General features: G+C 47.8%; 1 protein-coding gene across 8 annotated transcripts in view; it reads left to right on the forward strand.

Moving 5' to 3' along the window:
- RUSC2 (RUN and SH3 domain containing 2) overlaps positions 1–22,750 on the forward strand; it is a 57,912-nt gene that overhangs the window by 7,251 nt on the left and 27,911 nt on the right. For 2 of the 8 annotated variants that reach the window (XM_064736899.1, XM_064736897.1), the window contains one exon: positions 14,681–14,779. The gene's annotated coding sequence lies outside the window, so the exon portion shown is untranslated. Of the gene's footprint in view, positions 1–1,085; positions 1,463–14,484; positions 14,780–17,962; positions 18,107–22,750 lie in introns of those variants that run through there. The other 6 variants (XM_064736900.1, XM_064736898.1, XM_064736901.1 and 3 more) reach the window with 6 other exon arrangements.

A 22,750-nucleotide genomic window follows, 5' to 3' on the forward strand; every position in this document is an offset into this window, starting at 1 on the left:
TACAGACAGTGGTTGCTCGAGAACTACAAGAACTCCTTGTTCTTTGTTGCCAGTGTCACCCAGAGTCACTGGTGTGGGCTATATGCCTGCCTGGCACAGGGCTTATAGGCAGTGCCTGCTGGGCTCTGAAATGTCCTGAAACAGCTCCTTCCCAGCCTCTCCCTAAGATCTTCCAAGGCTTGTTAAATGGGTATGCATGAAGCCTGCGAATCTCTCCTCTGCTGCTGATTCTAGTTGAAGGCACAGTGGAGAAAAAGACCCTGAACCCTTTAAACCTTGCTTCTTAACCTTGAGATGAGCTCAGCTGGTTAGAGCACGGTGCTTATAATGCCAAGGTTGTGGGTTTGACCCCTGAATGGACATTCACTTAAGGGTTGGACTTGATGGTCCTTGTGGGTCCCTTCCAATTCAGAATAGTCTGTGATGCCAACCTAGTCCCTATTCCCCATATTTGCCGTAAATCCAGCTGCAGTACAGCTTGTAAAGTACCCTGAGATGGCAAGGAAAGAAGAATCCTGGCAGGTGTTACCAAAGACATTGAACTGGGGAGAGATGGGTAAGTGTCAAAGATGTGGAGACCTGGAGCCTGGGAAGCAGGCCTGGACAACAGGAGTGGGTCAGGGCAGGTGAATGGAGCAGTGCTCCAACCAGCCTTTCTCCCTGGCGTGGTGGGCTGCTGTGGCACCCTGCCCCAGGGAAGGCGTGGGGATGTGCCAGCTGGGGTGCAGCATGGGGAGTGGGATCGGTTTGCGTTTCTGCTAGCACTTACTGCGTATGAAGCTTAGGATCTGATGGAGAATGCAGAACTGGGGAGGTCTCCCGTCGCTAGTGGTCACTTCACCCCATGCTTCCCCTGGCAGGCAGTAGATCCATCCCTCTCTCCCTCCCTCCCTGTCTGAGCAGGCAGGCAGTGGATCCATCCATCCATCCATCCTTCCCTGTCCGAGCAGGCAGGCGGTGGATCCATCCCGCACAGCCCTGCCGCGCTGTCCCCGCTTTCCGCGCCTGCTGTAAATGGCTCTGTGTAACACGAGCTGCATTTCTGCCATAGCCCTCTCCTGTGCGCATCTGTATTTACACTGGCGCTTTCATTAGCACTCTGGCCCTCGCTCCTCGCTGCTGCCCACATGCTCCCTGAGTGAGACCGTGGCACCGCTGTGCCTGACGGGGGGCAGGTGGCTGGCAGCAGCGGGAATTCCTCAGCCAGCTCCTGTCTGGAAGAAGTGCCTTGTCATCTTGCCTGTGCCCGCCATCCTGCATCCACAGGGGAGCCGCCGGCGGAGACTCCCCGCAGCCCGGCTCGCTGATCCCCGAGCCGCACGGGGACGAGCTGGTTTTCCCTTGGATTATCGCTGGCCCTGCGTGCTGTGTTACTCCTGTGCCTCTCATGCCAGTGCTGCTGCACTCGGCTTCCAGCTGCGCTGAGCTGAGCCCACGTCCTGGGGTGGTTGTGTCTGGCAAGGTAGGAGCTGATCCCTTCTATTTGTTCTGCTAAAAGTAATGTGACCATTAATGACCGGATAATGTGGCCAGTCCTGCCCCTGCCTTTGCAGCATGTGTCAATTAGTGGGTTTATTTTGCATTGTTCTGTAGCTCTAATAGACAGCCAGTATGCTGCTCAGGCTGTAGCCTCTCTTGCAGGGAAAGGCGATGGGTATATACTTTTTTTTTTTTTAACCTACATACTGGGAAAATCAAACTTTTCTGCTTCAAGATGGAGTCTTCTTTTCTCTGTCTTGTCTGTTCTCATGCAGCATCCTGTGCATGTTCTTCAGGTCATGTCACCTGCTTCTCCAGGAGATGTGAGAGCAGAGAGCAGTCTGATGTGTCTTGGGAGAAAGGGGGTGGGAGGAGAAACTCACTGAAGACAAAAATCAAGGAAGTTCCAATAGGCTCGGGAATGGCTTTAGAGAAGTTATTTTTAACCCAGAAAATCAGACAGGGGAAGAGCCTCTTTTCCTTGCATAGTCTCAAAAGGGTGGTTTGCTTTTGATTTTTTTTTCCTTTAGTGCTTCAGGGCACGCTGTTTTTATATGGAAAGGCCTGAAGCTGCTGCTGTCCCTAGGGATAAAGGGCAGTCAGTCTTGCTAGTCTGGTGCCTCCTTTCCAGTGAACCTTGCTGACATTTCGGGCACCTGCCCCCACCACCGCACACCTTTGCTGCTCCCACATTGGGAAAAGAGGAGACAACCAAGAAACCCAATCCCTGCTGGATTTCCCTGCAGCAGCCAAGGAGAGATAAAATAGGAAGGCATCAGCATTTTCTGTGTTTAGGCACAACTGTTCTCTTTTTAGTCCACAGCAGCTGGGATGTGCACTCAGCCATCCATCTTCCCCAAGCCTAATGTACCTGGGCTTCCCTCCCATATGGACGAGAGTCTGTCTCCTCAGCAGGACAAAACAGGGGGGCCAGGCCTCCTGCAGGTGAGGGCTCAAACAACAAACCAACACAAACAACAAACCATGTTTTAGGGCCCGCTGTATCCCTGTGAGGAGGATAAAGGGGTGCTCTAGCTTATCCTGCGATGCTGCCAGTGGGTGTATAAATAGTGCCCACAGTGTACTATTTTGGTGACAAGCTCTTCCCAGGATTCATCCAAAGAGTTATGTGAGCAAGTGTTAAAAATAACACCAAGCCCTGCCCAAGTGCTGGCGTCATTTCAGCCAAAGTGTTGGGAATCTTCCATAGAGAGCAGCATTGGACCCTTGGTGGGGGCAGCAGGAGGGGGCCCAGAACAGCTTCCCCTGTTTTCATCTTCTTGCTGTCCTGCTGACTACAAAGGACTGTGGCCCTCAGCTTCAGCAGATGTACTGGTCACCAGGAAGGTGTGAGACTTTCACTTCTAATTAGGTTATTTGCCACTGGGCTTTCCCTGTGTGTTCTGAGCATTATCACTGAGTCTAATGAGAGGTACAGGAAATTTAATCTAGCTTTAATCTAGCCTGCTGCTAGGTCCCTGCTGGTGGCCGGGGCTCACTGCCTCATTAGAAAGTCTTGGGCTGTAGAATGGGATATGGAGGCATTCTGGTTCTGGGTTAGGTTTATCCTGAGGACTGGTAGCTGGAGATTAGTTTAACTGTGGAAAGGATATTAAGTGTCTGTTGCATTATGGCTGTAGCTCTGGACATTCTTGGCATCCATATAAACACAAACATTATCCCAAATTTTTTCCCTTTTCATGGTGTAGTTGGTGTCTATAACTGAGAGCTGGACTATGCAGCAGAAATACCTGGGGAGCCATGCATCTTGAGCTGTGCAGCCAGTGCAGGATGCACCATCCCACTGTGAAGCTGGAGCTGTGGTTTGCTTCCCTCAGGCTGAGTTTTGATTGTTGTTGGTCAGGTTCTGTGCTGGTTATGCAACTCAGCTACTGCCAAGCTGCAGCAGCATCATGGTGTATGCTGGAAGGCAGGAGACCTCCCTGCAAGGCAGCAGAGCTCCCTTAGCCCTTGTGCTCGGTGTGTGAAGCCCAGAGCTTACAAAAAGGCTTCTTGAGGGGTTCATGCTCAAAGAAGCCCTGTCTGAAGAAAGAGCTAATGCCTCTTGGAGATAGACGGCTGATGTGGCTCCACTCGGGCCTGGTCTCATATGGAATGTAGAAGCCCTTGTGGGAGTAGAGCACCCATTGCTTAATTACACAGCTTAATACATGAAGCCTCACGCACAGGAGAAGAGGTGAGATGTCCTCTGGGTGCAAACACAGGGGCAAAGCTGGCGCTCACCTGTTTGCTCTGAGTTGTCAGCAGCTGTATCACGGACAGGGATGCGTCTCTTTCAGATGCATCAGAATTCAGAATGATAGCATTAATCCCCCTTTATAGTTCATTGCCCCAGGTTTGCATCCCCAGATACATCAGTTCCACTTTCTGGCATTGTAGGGGAAGGGCTGGGTGGTTACAGCTGGACTTGATGATCTTAGAGATCTTTTCCAACCTCAGTGATTCGGTGGTTCTGTAGTCTTTGAGCACTTTCAGAAGGGCTGCATTTATTTTAAGCTGAAAGAGAAGATTGCTGTGAAAGCAGCAAGCAAGTGAAAATTGCTAAAAAGGTTACAAGTGCTATTGGACACTCTATGCTTCACCTCCTCTGATATGGGATTACTAATTCTGGCAGATGTTCCCAGGGATGGAGAGCAGGTCCTGTTGGAACATCATGACCAAGCATTTTCCCTGGCTGTTGTATTGAGAACAAGTGAGAGAGCAGAGCAGATGCTTGGCTTCTGGCTTGTACTGTTGTATCTCCAGTGCTCCATCATTCTTGCCCTCTCACCTTTTGGCTGGTCTTCTCTTTTCCATGCTGTGTGTCCAGAGCCACAGGCTGGGTGTGTGCGCAGGACGGAAGGCTTTCTTAAGCACATGTTGAAAGCACAGGCTTCAGAATTGTCTGGACATGGAAGTACGTCATGGAGATGAAAAGCATGTTTCTGTTTCTCCAGGAACGTGCTCTGGGCAGCCAGTCCTTCATCAGGGGCTTCCTGCTCCTCAGTTATTCTGTTCCTTCCTGCTGCTCTCCCGTGTCCAGCCAGCAAAGAGCTCTCTGAGTCACCACGGTGGTGCTTATTACTAGGCCTCAGCCAAGGCTCTGTGTATCATCATATATTACAGAGCTCCTGAGGGCTCTTTTAGGGCTCCTTCCACTCTGGCATGCTCTTGTTCCACACTGGAATGTGTCTGGAGTATGTGGGGACGTCTTGTTTCTTGTCCTTAAGCACCTCTTTGGTGGATGTTTCTTGATAGTTTTCTAATGGCTCTTCTATCTAGAATAGCCTTCTAGACTATTCTCCTGTAGTCTCTGTGGTGCCAGAGTCACACACCAGGGATTCCAGGAGTTCCTGGGGTGCCGAGATGTCTCCATGGGGAGCGTGTGGAGCTCTGCCCCAGCTCTTTCATCTGCCTCACAGGAGGCTGAGCCCTATTTCAGTCTGCCCAACACAATCCAAGCTTGGCACGTTTGTCAGCCGTCTCCTGTGACCTGCTTTGCCTTTGTGGCCTGTCTCACCACTGCTGCCTGGGCTTTGCCTCTGCCAGCTTTTATTTTCTATTTTAAAGAACAGAGCAGGATTTCCTCCCACACACAGATCCCCTTTATCCCTGCAGCATTTCCTTCACAGGGGGTGCTTCTCCAGCCTCAGTGAAATCATTGCCCACAGCCAACAAATTTCCCATTTCTGGCTCTGTGTGCCTGTCTGCACATGGTATGGCTGCCTGTTGTTTGAACATGACTTTTGGAGGAGGCAGACCTTGCACAACTTGCACAGCAGCTGGGAGGTGTGAGTTAAGACTCTTTGTGTTAATTAAATGTACACCGATAAGCACATTGAGCCACAAGGTTGCTTAATCATGGGCTGACCTGACATGGAGACCTTGAATACAGCTGACTGATGATCCATGACAGCTTGCCCTGGTAGATGGGAGGATGTTAATAATAACCAGAGAGAAATTTAGAAGGGTTCTCAGCTGTGACCAAGGATCGTCTCCAAGAGGACTGAATTCTTGAGGAAAAGGTCTCTTTGCTGTGGTGGATGAAAAGGGGTGAATCCACTGGCTGAAAGCTCACAGAGAGCATATTCTGCTCAGGGAAAAGATACATCTGGAGTATGTTTTTAACAGCCAGGTGGATTAGCAGCCCGATCAGCTGGCACAGGGTGCTGTTCTACTCGCAGCTGCACCTGTGCATTTGCTCTGTCTTTCCAGGATCATGTTTGTGTTTCTCCAGGTATTCTGCCTCACAGAATAAATTGCTCTCAGCTTTTAATCCTGCATTAGAGGCTTCCCGTTTCTCTGAGTCAAACAGAAGTCACACGACAGTAAGACCTCCAAAAGCCATGTAATAATCACATCTCCCTGAGCAGGCACAGTGGACCTGGGCTATGCCATTCCTATGCCATTCCTTGGGTTTCTTTATTTAATCTCAGTGGGAAGCTCCCATTGATCAGGACCATACCTGCTATATCCTTCATTTTAGCAATTCAGTCTCTTCCTTCTGTTGATATTTCCTAATGCTGTGAGTTGACCAAGAGTGTAACATGGGCATTTGTTTTGCAGTGAAGTTGGAAAAATATATTTTTTCCATTTTTAACAGTAAGGGCCTGTGAAGATTAACAGGTGTGCATACCTTTAAATAAATAAAGCAAAGAGCTTCTGAGATACAAAAGACCATGGAAAAATTTAAGAAAACTGATTTACTTCCTGACTGTTATGCTTTTTTGGTGGAATAGTGAATGGTTAGTTTTATCTGTTATACCTCAACTCCCCTGGGTGGCTCTCAGGGATCCTCTTTTTGTTGTTGAGGACATGAAGAGCAGCTTGTCCACTTACCCTTGGCAGAAGCCTTTTATACATTCTGGAGTGCTTTAATGCACCCCCTGGTTTTCCCCTGAGAACTAACCCACTTGCTTTGCAGTTTACTCCTTTCTGTCCTTTTTTCCGTGTTGTCTTCAAGCTCTCAGCAGTTTGTCCATTTAGGAAACGTCCATGAGCTGTGTGCCAGTGTGGGCAGAGGGGAAGGATGACTCCAAGTCTTGCACATGCAAGACATGCCTATTCACACAGCCCTACATACTGTTTGCCTGCTTCAAAGCAAAATGCCACTATTGCTCAAGCTCTGCCTGTGATCTGCAGTTACCACAGATCCCTTCTGAATGAGCAAGTCGTGCACAGTGATTAAAGGTGGGGATGTGCAGTCCGTGCTGTGTGAAGTGCTGTGGTAGTGGATATAATTTATGCTAATTTGCTGTTTGTGTATAGCCCTTATCCCCTCAGCTAACAGGGCTGTAGACAGCACAGGTGAAGGGTAAGAGACAACTGCTCCATCTGAGAGCCAGCAGGTGAATGTACAAGTGGAAGACACGGCCTCAAGAAGTTTTCAGTGGTCCCGTTCCCTCTCCCCTTTGCCGCTTTTTTAGGTACCTGCTGGGATGTGGGTGCTCAGCAGCCCAGGCAGTCAATAGTATAGCTCTGGAGCCCTGTGCCTGCCAATATTGTGCTGTTCTGTTGCTGCTGATAGGTGAGCATGGAGTGAATCTTGAAGAGTCTTTCAATCACAGAGTGCTTTGCAGCTGCCAGGACACTGCTGTATTTGCCACTAAAACAGCTGGGGCAGGTAACAGTGCAGAGCAGCACTGTGTGTCCAGTGTGGGTGGTAACTGGAGAAACTTAGAGGGAAAATCAGGACAGACAGCCATAACTGATATCATGTGTCTCTAATAAAGTGGTTATGTACTCCCTGGGCTTCGTTGCAAAATGGAGTGGGAATGTTTGAGAGCTGGGAAGTCTGTTGGGAACTTTCTGTTCTTTTTGGCGAGTTCACGGATGTCTCTGTTTGACTTTTGCTGTTGCTCAGAGCGAGGATGGGAGGGAAGAAGTTTGGCACGTGCAGAGTGATGTTAATGAGGGTTTTCTGTGTGAATCATATGACCATTGAATGGTTTGGGTTGGAAGGGACCTTACAAAGATCATTTAGTTCCAACCTCCCTGCCCTGGGCAGGCAAATCCAGAACAGTTTTCATACTTACTGTTGCCTTGGAAAACTGAAATGTTTATGACTCACTCTTTGAGCAAGAGGGCAGGAGGGTTTTTTCCATTCTTGGATGTGGCCTCTTGTGTGTCCAACAGTGATGTTTTCCTTCTCCTCTGCTTGCCCTCTCTCTGCTTCATCCCTTCCATTGCAGTTGCTGTGAGCTGAGCCTCGTGTGCAGTGCAGTCACCCTCACTTTGAGTCAGGCCAGCCATGCCCCTAGAGTGGGCAGGGAATGTCACTTTGCTACACATCATGGGAGCCATGAGCAGTCACCGTCCTCGGGCAGTGCGTGCTGCACAGTGAACCATTTCAGGGCTGCACATTCAGCTCAGCCCTGCAGCTTCTCACCTGCTTAGTTGGAAGTACATAATTTTTATTTGAGGTCAGAATGCAGCGCTGCTGTAGGTGCCAAGTTCACCAGCCCCAGTGTGTTATGTTATGTGGCAACTTAAGGCTTTCCTCATGGCAGTGGGGAACTATTAAGTTATTGTGAAACTAGTTATTTAGGTAAATGGTGCTTTGGGGGCAGCATTGATCCTGCTTTGAAAACTAATTTTAATAGGAGTGAAGCCATTAACACCTTAATATCCACTGCTACCACGGCTGCTCAGAGTGATTCAGAATGATTGTTTGCCAGATTAAAAGGCTTTTAAAATTTTTTTTAAATAATACCTTTTCTGCTTCTTTTGCCAAGGTTTTGACTGGCGAGAGTTTATATTCCCAGTAAGTGCAGCATCAATATCTGAGTGAGTGCTTGGAGAAACAGCTTTGCTCTTAGAGCTGAGGTCCTACTTCAGACACCCTGAAACCTCAGTCTAGATCAGTTATGTCCAGGCTTTGCTTTAATTCAAGATTTTCTGTGCAGCTTTATGAGTCTGGCTTATCAGATCCAAGCTGAGCCTTCAGATGTGATCCAGGAGCTGCTCTGCTGTTTGTGTTCTGATTTCCCTATGTCTAGAAACATCCAGCTACTTTTTTGTGCTCTTGCTTTGGCATTACTAAGTATTAGGAGTAGAAGATGCACATTAAGAGTTGGGGTGTAGGGTCATTTCTCCCTTTCACAAAGAATTCCAAATGATTCACATCTCCCTGTTACCCCAGCCTCCTTTGGGGTGCAAACATACTGGAATCCTGAGCTGGAAAGGCCTGGAGACAGGCAGCTGGTTGTGGGCAGGGTTTAGTTTTCCCATAGATGCCTCAGTGGTGTGGAGGTATGTGGAACTGAGCCCAGCCCTGTGCGGAGCCGTGCCAGCACTAGCCCAGTCTGGGTGCTGTGACTTTTTATGGAGCTTGTGAGGGCCTCTGTTCCTGGGCAGTGAAGCATCAATTGCCAGCACTAGGAAGGATTTGACCTCAGTACAGCAAGTTGGGAATTCAGACGGTGATTGGGATGGAGGAACCACCTTGCTCATTATGATTTTTCTGGAAGTAATTGCAGATGGTCAGCAAAGAGAGGGAGCAGGACACAAAGTACCCTATCCTGTCTATTTGTTCCCGGACGTTTGCTAGTATTTTTTTTGTTTAATAACCTGAAATGGATCTCTCAAGTGCCTGTCCTGCCTCCCTTTAATCCGTGTGTAATTCTTCCATTCATAGTACCCTTTGAGAAGTAAGAGGCAGTAAGCAGACTAGAGGAAGATAACAGGAATGTTGAAAGAGGAACTACTGCTCTGAAGGGAAGTTGTTAGTGGAGATCAGCCTCAAAATGGAAGCTGTTCAATACATGAAATAATGCTCTGTGCTCCAAAAACTAAAACTTCAATAGTGATATTTCCTAAAGACACAAAGCTAAGGAAGCATCATCAGAGGCTGTTCATTGTTATTCAGCATAAAGAGCTGGGATTATTCCTTAAGGAAAAGTACAAATGGGAACTGGATGGTTCAAAATTGAATGGCTGTGTGCCTGAGAAATGAGCAAAAAAAGTTCAGCTCTGTCTGAAGGCTCACTGGGGGAAAGTGACAGTGGGGGGAAAAATCAGGGTCTCAGAGTGATGTACAAGGTAACTGTCAGCATCTAACATGATGTAGCCATGGAAAAGATACATGTCATCCAATGGGACACACTGGACAAAGCATTTCTAGCAGACATAGGGAAATTTTAGTATATTAAGGCATGGGAGACCTTGCTTGGAAGACTGTGAACATTTCCAGTCACTCTCTGAAGGCTGTGTGCAAACTGGGTCGGGTCCAGAGAAGGAATATGGGTATGATCAAAGAAATGGAAAGCCTACCTAATGTGAAGTGATTAGAGAACTCAAATGATATGACTTTAAACACAGGCTGGATAAATGCTGACGTTAAAGCTCATTTTTGGAACATGAGTGAATAGGGGTGAGCTGTGCATGGATAAAGATAAGCTGGAAAGTCAGAGAATGTTCTTAAACATCAGAGGACTGAACTCGGGGAATTAATTCTGTTAGAAGACAGCAAGCAACAACAAATGTCCAACTTTTAAAAACCAGCAACAACTTTCTCCTTTGAAGCCATTTCCTCATTTGGAGGTGTGGCTCCTGCCTTGGGTTGCTAGCCCTGAAGAAATCAGTACTGCTGTTTTGGGCAGGGCTCACTGGGACACAGGGTCATCATGCTGGGATGGTGAATTTGGATGTTGAGAACGTGTCTGTGACCGGCAAAACCTCACAGACTCCTGTGCCTCTGTCCTTAGCTCCCCTTGGAAGGCAGTCTCAGTGTGGATTGGTTGGTGATCCCCCAGGGAAATGTGAGGGCTAAGGGCAGGCATTTCCACTGCGCTAACATATGTTTTTATTAGTCTGCTTGGATTTTTGACCCCTCACTCAAAAGCTCCTGTGTCTGTCCCCACTGAACAGAAAAGATGCTGAGCGTATGTCAATAACAATCAGCCCACATTGATCTCTGTGTGTCAGAGAGAGAGATGTTATTTGACCTTGAAGGAATGGAGAATTATTTTAGTTTTCCTTTATGACGAAGTTTCATCATCTGCTTTTGTGTTGTCTCCTGTTTTCTGGTTCCCCCTTGCTCCAGTTGAGCAGATCCATGCTCTTAGTTCACCTCTGACCAACATCCCTCTCTCCCGCATTTCCCAAACAGCCTGGATGGAGTTGGTGCTGGGTGGGGCTGCCATGGGATTTAGATTTCTGCCACAAACAATGGGTAAGCAGGGTGGAAACTCTGAGCTGCATTTGCCTTGCTCCTGAGTGGTCCAGCACATAGGAAAGAGTGAAGATGTCCTTGTGGCCAATACAAATGTGGCCAGAATGCATATCCTAGGCATGTTGCTGCTGTTGCATGTGCAGATAGCAAGGCACAGGTTTTGTGCTGTGATGGAGAGCTTGCTGTTGCTTGTACCACCTTCTGTTTGCTCAAGAGGCATGGACACGCTGAAGGTAATGAGAGATTGGTCAAAATGCCCACCCTTTAGGAGGAGGTGTCAGACAGCTCCCTTTGCTGGGGTACAGCTCTGAGCTGGAGGCAGCAGCTGGGGCCGCCTGGCAGTTGCAAGGGTGGGCAGGTTGTGCCCCACACCCGATGGTGAGAGGTGATTAAAGACCTGTCCTAGCATAGTGCTTGGTGTCAGAGCTACAGCCCAGAGAGCTGACTGGAATCTGGGGCTGAGCTGTTTCCAGTTCATGCATCACTGGAGCAGATTTACAGCAAATAGGTGGGAGGCTGGGTCAGCTGGTGGGTGATTTTACTGCACAGTTGTGGCAAAAATGGAATGGGTTCTTGTATGTGGGCATGTGCTGACCTTAGCAGCCAATTCCTGCATAGTATATGAAGGAATAAGCCTAAGACTGAAATGTGTTGGGCTTTCTACCACCCAGTTGATCTATTTGTGACCTCGCTGTTGTCAGCAAGAGCTCCATGTCCATGTACAGCTCACTTCCAGTGTGAGTGCAACACCTGTGGCTCCTGTAGAGTGGTAAGCTTTGCTGCAGTCCAGGACTGGGAGGAGGATGTGCCTCCTTACTGGAATTCACAGGTGGGTGATTGGGTTGTGCATTCAGTTCTGACAGCCTTGGAACATGGGGTAAGAAGGCAAGATGGCAGAAATCCTGCCCAACACCTGGGATGCTTGTGGACAGTAAGACTGATATTGCTTAATAAGGAATTTTGTCCTACCAAGCTACCTACACTGCAGGGTGCTGGAGTCTGTGAGAAGCACTTGACCAGGTGAAGCAAGATGGGAACCCCTGTTACTGCAGGGGCAGGCTTGACTCCTCCATCTCTCTCACCTTCCTTCTCCAAGGAATACAGCCTGCAGAATCCCTGCTTCCTCCTTGCATGACACCATGGAGTCAGCCATGCTCCCCTTCTTGCACTGACTCATCTCTGTGATCAAATAGAAGTCATCTCCTAGAAGACAGTCTGCAAGAAAGGGCTTTGTTCTTCTTTATTAATTAGTACCTGAGATCTCCTGCTGCCTGCAAAGCTTTGGGACAGGCTGTCAGTTCCTAGTGCTGTTGCTGAGGGAGGCAGACTGGTGAGGGAGATGCTGCAGAGGGGTGTGTGCTGCAGAGGGTCGAGGCCATGTGAGTTTGAGATCTGGGGAGCATGCAGAATGTATTTTGGGGAGGAAGGTACAGACATTTGTGTTGGGAACAGACCTGTAAATAGGAGTGCTTCTTCAGGAACCCCTTGTCTGCTTCGCTACTCTGATTTTAAAGAAAACCCCCCCGACTCCATCTGCTCAGTATGGGTGTCTGCTACCCCAGACAGGCGTTGCTGTTAGGGAATTGGTTAATACCAGTGTCCTGTGGCAGGGGCAGGGATGAAGGCAAGCACTCAGCCTGCCAGCATTTGTACCTCCTGGCCTCAGCATTGGCAATGCTTGTGGAGGACTGGGGAGGGCACCGAAATAGTTTCCATTCTCCTCTCTGCTGTGGGAACGAGTCTCCTGGGTAACAAATGCTCCTTGTTCTGCACAGAGCTCCACAGCTGAAACTCTCCGTCTCTTTCCTCACTGCTGCTCCCTGACTGTCCCAGCTGAAGGGGCCGGAGATGTCTGCTTGAGCCTGCCTTAATTAACACTGACAGTACAATGGGACTGGCCAAATGGGGGTCCTGGGGCTGCACGTTAATGGGAGCACAGTAAATAGTCTCATTTACAGCAGCTTGGCTGGAGCAGAGCCTGCCAGGACTGGCTTTCTGCTTGCTGCAATGGCCAGGCATGGAGGTAGGTCCCTCGCTCCTGCATCCTCCTGGGGGCCTGTCCCTGCCTCTTGAACAGAACCAGCTGGTGGAGTGGGTCCCAAGCATCCCAGGAAAGGCAGGCAGTGGGCTGGGGAGCAGAAAGTGCTGCTGATAGGACCAGTGCATTGACTTCTTGGGAAGGACCTGGCCTGTGGAGCCTGACCTCTGGGACTGGTAGAGTGATCATTCATTCACTGTGGTTTGGAGGTGAGTAGCAGAGCTGTGTGATGCTGCTCCAGTGCATTCCAAACAGTCTGCACAGCCTACAGCCCAAGGCTCTTCCTCTTTTCCTAGTGGAATGGTCCTGAGCTAGGGGGAACACTGGACTCCTGCCTCTGAAGCCCTTGGTAGGAACCACCCCCTAGCCCCATGGTTTTCTGACAGAAATCTGATTTAAATATTTCTTGAAGAGACATTTTAAAAGTTTGTCGTATTTTTGGATCTGAGATAATTGGCAGCCACTTCCAGTAATAAGTCTAACACTTTTCTGTCATAGCTTTTTATGTCATAACTTTTTTTTATTTGACCTCTCCAGAGATAAATGTTCTATATTGTAAAGTTCTATATTGTCTGGGTTGTTGTATTTGTGTTACTTGCTGCTTTGGGTACATCACGGCATAAAGTAAAAAGTACTTAGCCATGTGGCAGTTCTTAATTTTTTAGAATTTTGTTGTCCGTGTAACAATTTTACACCTTCTCTCCCTTGTTTTGATCTGCTCGCTTCCTACAGAGCCTCAGTTTAGGAGGTTGGGGCTCACAGGTTTTTTTTTACTTTTTCCAGTGTGGGTGCTCCAATTTCTGGGCTGTGCTTGGCTCTACACAGGGCTGTAGGCATGGGGCTGGATGAGAAAGGGCAGTAATGTGAGTGGTCCCTGCAGGATGGATGCCGCTCCAGTGCTCGAAACATCTGCCCTGGGACAGCACAGGCCAGAGCACAGCTGAGTTTCTAGGGTGTGTGGTTATGCCCCAGCGGGTAGAAAAGCAAAAGCAGCCACGTTTGTCCCTTGCACAGCTACTGTGCCCTGTCAGGAGCTGCACTACTCTGCCTATTAAGCAAGTTCCATCACCCCTTCTCACCAGCTGCCTCTGGAAAGGCAGATATGGAAAAACCCTTCCAGACAGCGAGAGACTGAGCTTTGCAGGTGGTGACCCCCTGTTTCAGATAGGAAGATCCGATGTGAGTGGCGAGAGGCTGGGATCTAGCCCAGGTCATGGGCTTTAATCACAAACTGCAGCTAAAAGTTGGTGGGACCTTGATTTGAGGCCCCCTGTGGAAGCAGGGACTGCAGACATCCTGCCCCTGCCAGGTGGGTTCAGCACTGTGGGAAGTGGTGGTGGTTGTGTCTTGCTCTGGGGGTGTCTGCATTTCAGGGATGCTGTATAGATACTGTTGATGAAGCTGTCTAGGGCAAGGCACTACAGAAATGTAAAGAAGCTTCAGGAAGCTTCTTGCAGTCTTCCCATCCTCCTCCTCCTCCTCCTCTGCATTGCTTTGCAGGCTGCCATTTTATCTCCAAGGGTTCTAGCTGCCATTATCAACAGTAGGAACACTCCAGTCCATTTTGCTTTCCTTGCAAAGACAGGGTGAAGAGATCAGGCAGCCTACAAGCACACAGCATCCGAAATCCAGTCTCATCACAAAATAGGATGCTGCAGCTCTATTTTACAGCACAGGCTTCGATCTTTTTATTTCTCCTAATGCTGCCTACCTGATTTCCCTGTTCCTGTAAGAATCAATCCTCCATCATCCCCTCCTTTTCTGCTCCCTCCCATCCCCTGCCTTGTCTGAGTTCCACAGGGACTGACTGCAAGCTGAAGTGGTGGTGCTGTGGGCATGCTTGCTCCTTCACACGCAGCAACGTCACAGCAGCAGCAGCAGGAGCATCGGAGATGTGATTGCGCAGACCCTCTGCATTGCCAGGGATGCAGCTGTGAGGAGGAAAAAAAAAATCAGAAAAGAAAAAAAAATTGACTCTGTGTTTTCCACAGCATCCTGGTGAGAGAGCGCGGAGCCTTCTGGAATCTGAGCGCTCAGGAGTGCTGGAGCAGAGTGTGTTCGCTGACGGGAGACGGAGGATCTGTGGAAAGGTGAGATGGATGAATTATCGGGGCGGGTGTCAGCTGTGCTGTTGGTTTTCAGGCCGCTCGGTGGCTGGTTTGTTTTTGTGGAGGATGCCAGCTAGCCGACGGAGCTTAAGGATTTTAGGATTGCTTTGTCTCTTCAGAGGCTGCATTGCTTTGGAGCTGGCTGTGGCTGTCATGGATGGGAGCGGACGAGGAGGCTGTGGCTGCCGTGCAGAATGTGTGTTTGTCCATTGTAGCTGTGAAACAGCAGCTGTCACGCCTGGGGCTGGCTGTGCAGAGGCGAGTCGTGCTTCGCCCTGGCAGTGCCTCCGCACAGCTCTCCATTGTGCCTGCCATGGCAGCCCAGCCCGCAGGGATTGGGGTTGTTGTGGTCCCGGCGCTGCCATGCTCGCCGAGCATCCCTGGCGGTGATGCTGCTGTGCAGCTCAAAAGCTGTTTTGACAGACAGCGCTTCCATGAAAAGACAGAGACAAAGGGCTCAGACAGAGGAAAGGTTGCTGTCACTGTGGCTTTTGCCTTCTTTTTACTGCTTTTTGTTTTTCCCTTCTTTTTTCCCTCCCCTTAATACTGGTAAATCATTCGTTCAAAAGGCAATAGGGTAAATATCGTGGCATGTAAAACGCTGTCCTTCTGCTGAGTGATACACGGGCTCTGTGCAGGCTGGAGTCCTTTGTGTTGCCAGGGTGTGTCTGTGCTGGCTGTGTAAATGGATGCACTCTCCCTGCCTCTTTTCACAGATCAGATGAGAAAGGTTATCTGGGAATGGAGGAATTACTGCTTTTAATTACTGAAATGAGGGGTCCGGGCTGGGTACCAGTTACTGGAGCTTAATTACATGGTCTTGTTATAGCCAAATCCCTCTTTTCCCTCCCTGCCTTCCTTCTTCCTCCCTCCCCCACCCTCCGCACAAATCCTTCCATTAAATTGCCTCTGCAAATAGGAGAAGGGCTCAAACAAAGAGAAGGATATATGTGGGATAGGGATATAGATGCTGGAGGGGCAATGTGACAGTGAGAACAATAAAGCAAAAGTATAAAAGAATGAGATTTTGGTATATGTGTTAAAATGACACGGCTGTAGGGGAATGTGCAAATGGGAATGTCATAACAAAAGGAGATAATCGAATAGCAGATCCAGTCTTTTGGAGTTATGGAAAATGCTGAGTGTGTGGGGTTGCAGTTGCAGGATTTTGGGTGAATCTGAAGTAAATGGCAGTCAGAGAATATCATATCAGACAATGTGTGGATTGATGGGTGTCATAAAGGTGCACTAAAGTACAAGGGAAGTAGAGATCTGTATTTTTACCTCCACACACCTGCAGCCTTTTATACCAGTGCTGCTAAAGAGTGAGCTTGGCAGGTCTTACCTATCTACGAAAATTTTTTACCATTTGCCAGTGACCCGGGAATAATTCAGACAGAGCTTTTTAGGCCTATAAAGAACAACAGGATGACAGGAAAAATGTAAATAAAATGGTAGATGTTTAGCAGAGCTGCAGAGGAACCATGGAAAGAGAAGGCAGATGGGAGGCATTGCAGGGCTGGGGGAGCAGGAGGTTTGGGTCGGAGACCAGTGGGAGAGCGCACAGAGGGGAAATTCAGGGTTGTCATTGTCAGGGAATGCAAATGTGTTGTTTCTGTTGTCATTCTCCAGCCTCTCACTGTGTTCCCCGCGACGCTCAGTGCTGTGTGCAGCCCTGCAGGGTTTGTGGGGGTGGGGGTGATCCTCAGCACAGCCTTTTCTGCAGTAGCTCTCCGGAGGAACCATTTTGATGCTGCAGGTTCTCATTTGGTTGCTTCCCCTCCATCCCTCTGGAGTGACAAGGCTCCACTGCCTTTATCCCCAGTGCTGAAGGCAAACCCAGAGTTTCGGTGCAGGGTGAGCCAGGCGAGGAGGAGAGGGCTTCCAGCAAAATCTCAAAGTGGCGTGTTGCCTTCTTGCAGATCGATGACAATATCCTGGAAGCAACATAAGGCTTCCTGAACTGCAGCTCCTTCTCACCCCTGTCTTGCTCTTGGACGTTGGAAAACCTCTCTGTGTCTCCCAGAATCCAGCCCTTTCAGGCTGATGGGAGCAGGGAGCGGGATGTGTCTGCAGGTGTGCAGACTGGGTTTGTGGTGCTGCTGCAGAGCAGGTTCCTATGGGAGATGGGTGGTGGGTAACAGCAGCGTGACTGTGTGCAGCACATCACGGGCTGGAGGGCAGGATGTGCAACAGAATGTACAGACACACATACCTGCATCAGCATGCCTAAGAAAACTCATATATGTATATGTATATATGTGTGTACAGTGCCTGCCTTAAGGAATAAAAAAAAGGTGATGCAGCCTCTTCTGTGTGGGGTGGGAATGTCCTCAAGGCATACAGGCTGTGCCTGGCTAGTAGGTACCACTCTTACAGGAGCATCTGTTAAGCAGTGAGAGTGCACAGATAATCTCTGAGACGCCTGAAAGATGGGCAAGAGGTTCTGGTGAGTGGAACTGGCTGAAATCATCCACGGGACTGTGTCTTCCTCACTGCATCGATGCCGATGATGGAGATAAAGTGCAGCTGGATCTCTAGATACGAGGGACCTGGACCTGCATTGCAGAAAGTGCAGGTGGCCCAAGAGAATATGCTGTGAACTGAGGAATGGTCTGCCCACAGCTCCATTACTGCTTGTCAGGTGTCTGAGGCTGTGTGAGCAAACAAAGAACAAATTTTTAGTCCCAGATATCTTCATTTTCTTCCAGTCTGATGTTCCTGGTGAGTAAAGATGTCACTCTGGTGTGGTTCCTGATACCCAGACAATACTCGGACTTTTGTTGCCCCATCTTGCGCTTTGCCCTGTTTTCAGTTTATTTCCCTGTCTTATTTTTCTTTTCTAGCATTTTCTGAAAGACTTATGTAATAGTAAGGGCAGGTTGATATATCTAACATGGGTCACTTTCCCTGCCTTTGCAGAACAGCTGAAGACTTTTGCCTTTAATATTTGTCAGCCACACGGTTTCACCTTTTTCCTCTCTTTTCTAATGGGTATTTTTATCAATAGTGCAGTTGCCAGCTGTGAGCAACCAGCGATTCTTTCATTGTTCTGGGATCAAGAATATCCTGTCCTTCTGACTTGAGTGCTTTCATCTTTTTGAATTTGTTTCCAGTCAAAAGCTAATTTCCTTTTCTGCCCCTTCTTTCCCCTGTATTATCCAGCCTGTCGTTGCTGCAGCTTCAATATTTGTTTTGCCAAAACACCACTGAAGGTGCTGTTTTTCTTACCACTGATATCCTTCTTGGTGTGGTTACTCATTCAGGTTGATCAGGAGCCTTTCTCTTCTAATCTCCTCATCTGTCTTGGTGAGTCTAGATTTTTTTTTTTAAACTTAATTTCAAAATATTTTCTGCAGTACTTCTTCAAGCTGTTTGTTCTTGTTGGCATTATAACTGTTTGCTCTGACGCGCCAGAGATCTGCTCTTTAAAAATTAAAAACGTTTCATTACAGCTCTGTTTGCTTTTTACCATTCTGTTTAATATAAACTGGGTCAGTTTGAGATGTTCAATCCAAAGCAACTTCTGTATCATGGGTGGTGGGTGAAAACTCATCTCAGTAGGCAAGATTCTGATAGTTGAACCCAAAAAAGTAGATCCAGTGTAAGAGATGAGGAGATATCTGCTGGTGCTTAAGAGGTGGAGGATTGGAGGTAGAGGTACCTTCCTGTCAGCTGTGGAATCAAGGCCCATACTGGACAAGATTTTACTGTGGAAACCATTGGAATCTGACTGGCAGTGGAAAGCACTGACTGGCAGTGGAAAACCTCATTTGTCTTCTACGTCTGCTGCTTCATGGGCAGTGTTCTGATGGGGATAAAGTGCTTCTGGTTGGCCAGTCCATGAGCCCAAAAAAGCCAGAAGCCCATCAACACATTCCAGCTGTGTGAGAGACTGCGGGATAAGGCTTGAAGAAGCTGAGAGAGCTTGGCTGAAAGGGGGTGAAATCGGTAGCAATGATCAATGACAGCTGTATTGGTAACAAACCTTAGCAGGGATTTGCCATTGTTGTTATTATCTGCCAAGCAGGTTCCCTGCATGTGCTCACACTCATCTCAAAATTGCTTACTCTCCAATAAGAAAGAAGTGGGCTGTCAAAATACCTCTGGTCTCTGGTTCTGCTTCAGTTTTCTCTCTTGATGAAAATAATTTTAACATTTATTTTCTGAAAAAAGTGGGTCAAAGCCAGGACATATGTGTTAAGATGAGCACAAAAGCAGGCTGCCCAGAAGCTCTTTGTCTCCTCACCTCAGTTGTGTTGCAGCCTCAGGATCATATAGACAATATTTTTTCTACCTCTCAGACGCATGCAAGTGCTTCTTACTGGGCAAGGCTATTGGTTGCTAAATTTACAAGTAGTGGGATAAAAAACCCAACCAAAACCCGCTGTGTTTGTTAACTGCTGTAAATCAGATGAAGAGGGAAGGCAGAGCTGTAGTGTTGGTGAGTGGCCATAATGAGGCTGATGGCAACTTCTTGCTCAGGCTCAAGTTCTGAGTTTGGACTCCTGGAAGAGAGACCATGTGTTGGTTTTTGGGCAGTGCTGAGGCTGTGCAGCTGGCAGTACCTTTGAGTGATAAATAATCAATATTTGAGTCATGTTGGCAATGCTTTGTACTGACCCTTGGCAAGTGATGGGGAACTGGCCTTGCCACCAAGCTGCCACTCTGTGCTCCAACACAAAATGCTCTCTGCAAGCAGAGAACAAGTGTCACTGGCCCTGTTATGCTTTTGGGGACAGTGTCAGAGATATGTCCCAGTGTATGAATGATACCAGTTCTTTTTGGGAGGAAGGGAGTTTCTGCTCTGGGAGTTGTAGGGAAAAAATATTCAATTAAAACTTGTATGGAAAACCGTAGCAAATATCAGGTTTTCAGCTGATACTTTCCTCAGACCCTCTGTTACCTCAGACTAGAGTCCTTGCTCCCTACCCAGTTTATACTAATCTCATCAGTTTGACTCCAGAGCCTCACCTTATTCTTTATGGACTCCCAGTAGCTGCCATTGCCTGTGGAAGAACATGCCCTAAATGTTTTCATTGTGCTTGTTCTTCTCTGTTATGGTCTGCCTGCCTGGTGCAGGACCAGCCACATGGATGCTTTGCCTCCTTTTGCCTGTAGGCCAAATTCACCCAGATTTGTTCAGCAAGATAACTTCTTTTGGTCCCTCTCTGGGGTTCCCATGGCAAAGAACAGGGATGCTCAGGCTTCACTCCCATGTGTAAGCCCCTGTGTAAGCTCAGATGGCATTGCTGTACTCCCAGATGCCCTTCTTAGCAGGGAGAATGACCTGTCTTGATTATTTCGCTAGCACAATTTTCTGCTCTTAGCAGGCAGGTTCATTACAGTGTTTGCTTACATGGTGTTTTTCCCTGTAGTCCCACCCTCAAACCTTTTCCAGGTACTCAGGTGGCAAAATGATAAGCCCACACAAGGAGAAGATGCAGTGGGAGGAGTGAATATTTCATATCTCTGGTCCCAAGGTGCTGTTGACCCACACAGTGTATCTTCCTTGGCTTGGCCTAATTCATTGTGATGGTTGATACCTGGAGTGACACATCTGTCTGGGGTTAGGCTTACTCTGGTCGACCTCTCCTTCACCACTTGGTCTCCTGTGAATTGCTGTTGTGGCTTCCAAGGGGTTTCTTGCCCAAGTATGTCTTAGCCTGAGCAGTGATTGTAGCTCCCTTCAGAAAACCAGCGAGAGAATTTCAGCAGGCATCTACACTTAGCCATTTCCTACTGGCAACATGCTACTCTCACTTGTCCACAGTCAATGGCATCTAACTTACTCTACTGCTGAGATTTGGCATCTAACTTATTCTACTGCCCTCCAGCTGCAGGTTGCAGTGCTTGAAATGCTGTTGAGGAGAGCATTGTCCTTAGGCAGATGTCTCCTCCACTTTCAGCCCCTTGTCATGTCCCTCATTTTCATTTCCATAGGCCCTTGCTATTTATAATTACTGTATAAAGCACTCTGAGGGTGGTGACTGCTTATTAGAGTAAGCCTGACAGCCTGTTGGCTCCCACGTGCTGCTCAGAGGGGCTGGTTTTGGTTTTGGCACTTGGTCAGAGGAGAGGTGAGGAGCGTGGAGCACAGGAGACCTCCAGCATCCTGACCCTGGTGAGGAGGGCTGCCCAGCCTGTAGCACAACAGGAGAGGAGAAGGGGGGAAGCTGCAAGGAAACAGGTGTGTCCTGGCACTGACAGGCAGTGGCATGGGCGTGGTTGATGCACAAAGGTGGCAGTGCTCCAGCCACAGCCATTCAGTTTATGCTTGGCTGTATCTGGTTGAGACATTGAGTGTAATTTTGGATACACTGGGGTTTCTGTGATCTCTGGTTGTCTTGGTGACTTTGCAAAAGTTTCAGAGACTCCACAGAATATTTCCATCTCCATAACCCTGACCCCTCCCAGGCTTTGTGCTGGTGACATTATTTGGTACCCCAAGGTAGAAAAACACCCCAAACTGAAATTGTAATTTGGTGCATTTGTAATTGTTCCAGGGGCACTGAGGGCTGATTCTGCTCAAAATCAGAGTACATGTAACAGCCAGGATTTTGGTCCAGTGCCTTGTTTCTGCTTTCCCCTTGGCATGAGTTGAGGTCGAAAAGAAAAACCACAACAACCTCTCCACCTGCCCATCAAAATGAAAGGGGAACATTCTTTCAAGGGTGCAGGCCACTAGACCTCACTGCTTTAGTGGGAAAAATTCACTTTGGAGAAATATCCTCAGCACAGACCCTAGTAAGACTTTGAGGACCTTTCTACCTCTTGAGGGACCCCAAAGAGAAATTGCTTGTTGACATACTGAGAATTTATGCAGCCTGAGAGAGCAAGCTCCAAAACCCACACTCCAGAGACGAGGGAAAACAAACTTCTTTCCTCAGAGAACAGATATGTTTAAAAACATCCCCCAATTTCTCCTAGGCTAGTTTTGTTGTAAATCTTGAAATTTTTTAGCTTGCTGGTAAGTTACATAAGTGTGTCTAAGAGAAGATGGTCACAAAAGTGCACTTTGTCAGATTCCAAATTATTAAACTGATTAAATGCATTCCAGTTCATTAAACTGATGTTATTAAACTGCAAAAACTTACTGATTGTCACCCTGGACATAAGGGACATTAACTGGCAGGCAAATACATATGGATGTTAATGTACATAAGAAATTAAATGGAAGATTATTTTACTGCTTCTAATTCCACTGCCAATTGGAAAACTGTGAAATTAGTCACCCCAGCTCAGAAGCATGAATGCATAGCTGGAGGGAATTGAGAAACTGCCTAGGAAACTGAAAAAGTCCCTGGAAAATGTTCCTAAGAGGAAAGATTGAAAAAATTGAAGTTACTTATGGTAAATGGGAAACTGTGGGGTTTGTGATATGAAATACTTAACAATCTAGAGAAAGAAAATAGTGATTTATGAGGTGCCCTGATTGTAATGTGAAAGCACTCCAGGAAATTAAGGAGGATTATTTGAAACTGATAATATGAATACCTCTCACATACTGTGATTAATTAGTCCGTGAATCTTGCTTTCAAACTTCAAAGCCCAGCAGTATTCCCAAATGGCTTGGCATTCTTGTGAATAAGACTACCCAGTGTATTTATAGAATGTGTTCAGAAGTTGCAGAGCTTTAAAACCTTGTAGTTTTGTTAAGGCCCATCTCAGTGCAAGGCCTTAACACAGTCAGCTACATGTCTTGTCTGAGACTAATGGTCCAGAAAGTACGCAGCAGCTTCAAGAAGATGTTCAAATGTGAACGTGTCCTATCTGCAAAGATCTGTGAGCCTGCAGTCTTAAAGTGTCTCTTCAGTTGTCTCAAACACCCTTGAAGTGATTAAAGGCAGACTATTCACACAATCATAGGATAGTTTGGGTTGGGAAGGACCCTGGAGTTTCCTTCTCATTCCACACCCCTCCATGGGCAGGGACGCTCCCAGCAGACCAGGT

Source organism: Zonotrichia leucophrys, chromosome Z (genome assembly GCF_028769735.1).
Source record: "Zonotrichia leucophrys gambelii isolate GWCS_2022_RI chromosome Z, RI_Zleu_2.0, whole genome shotgun sequence".
Taxonomy (NCBI): Eukaryota; Metazoa; Chordata; class Aves; order Passeriformes; family Passerellidae; genus Zonotrichia; species Zonotrichia leucophrys.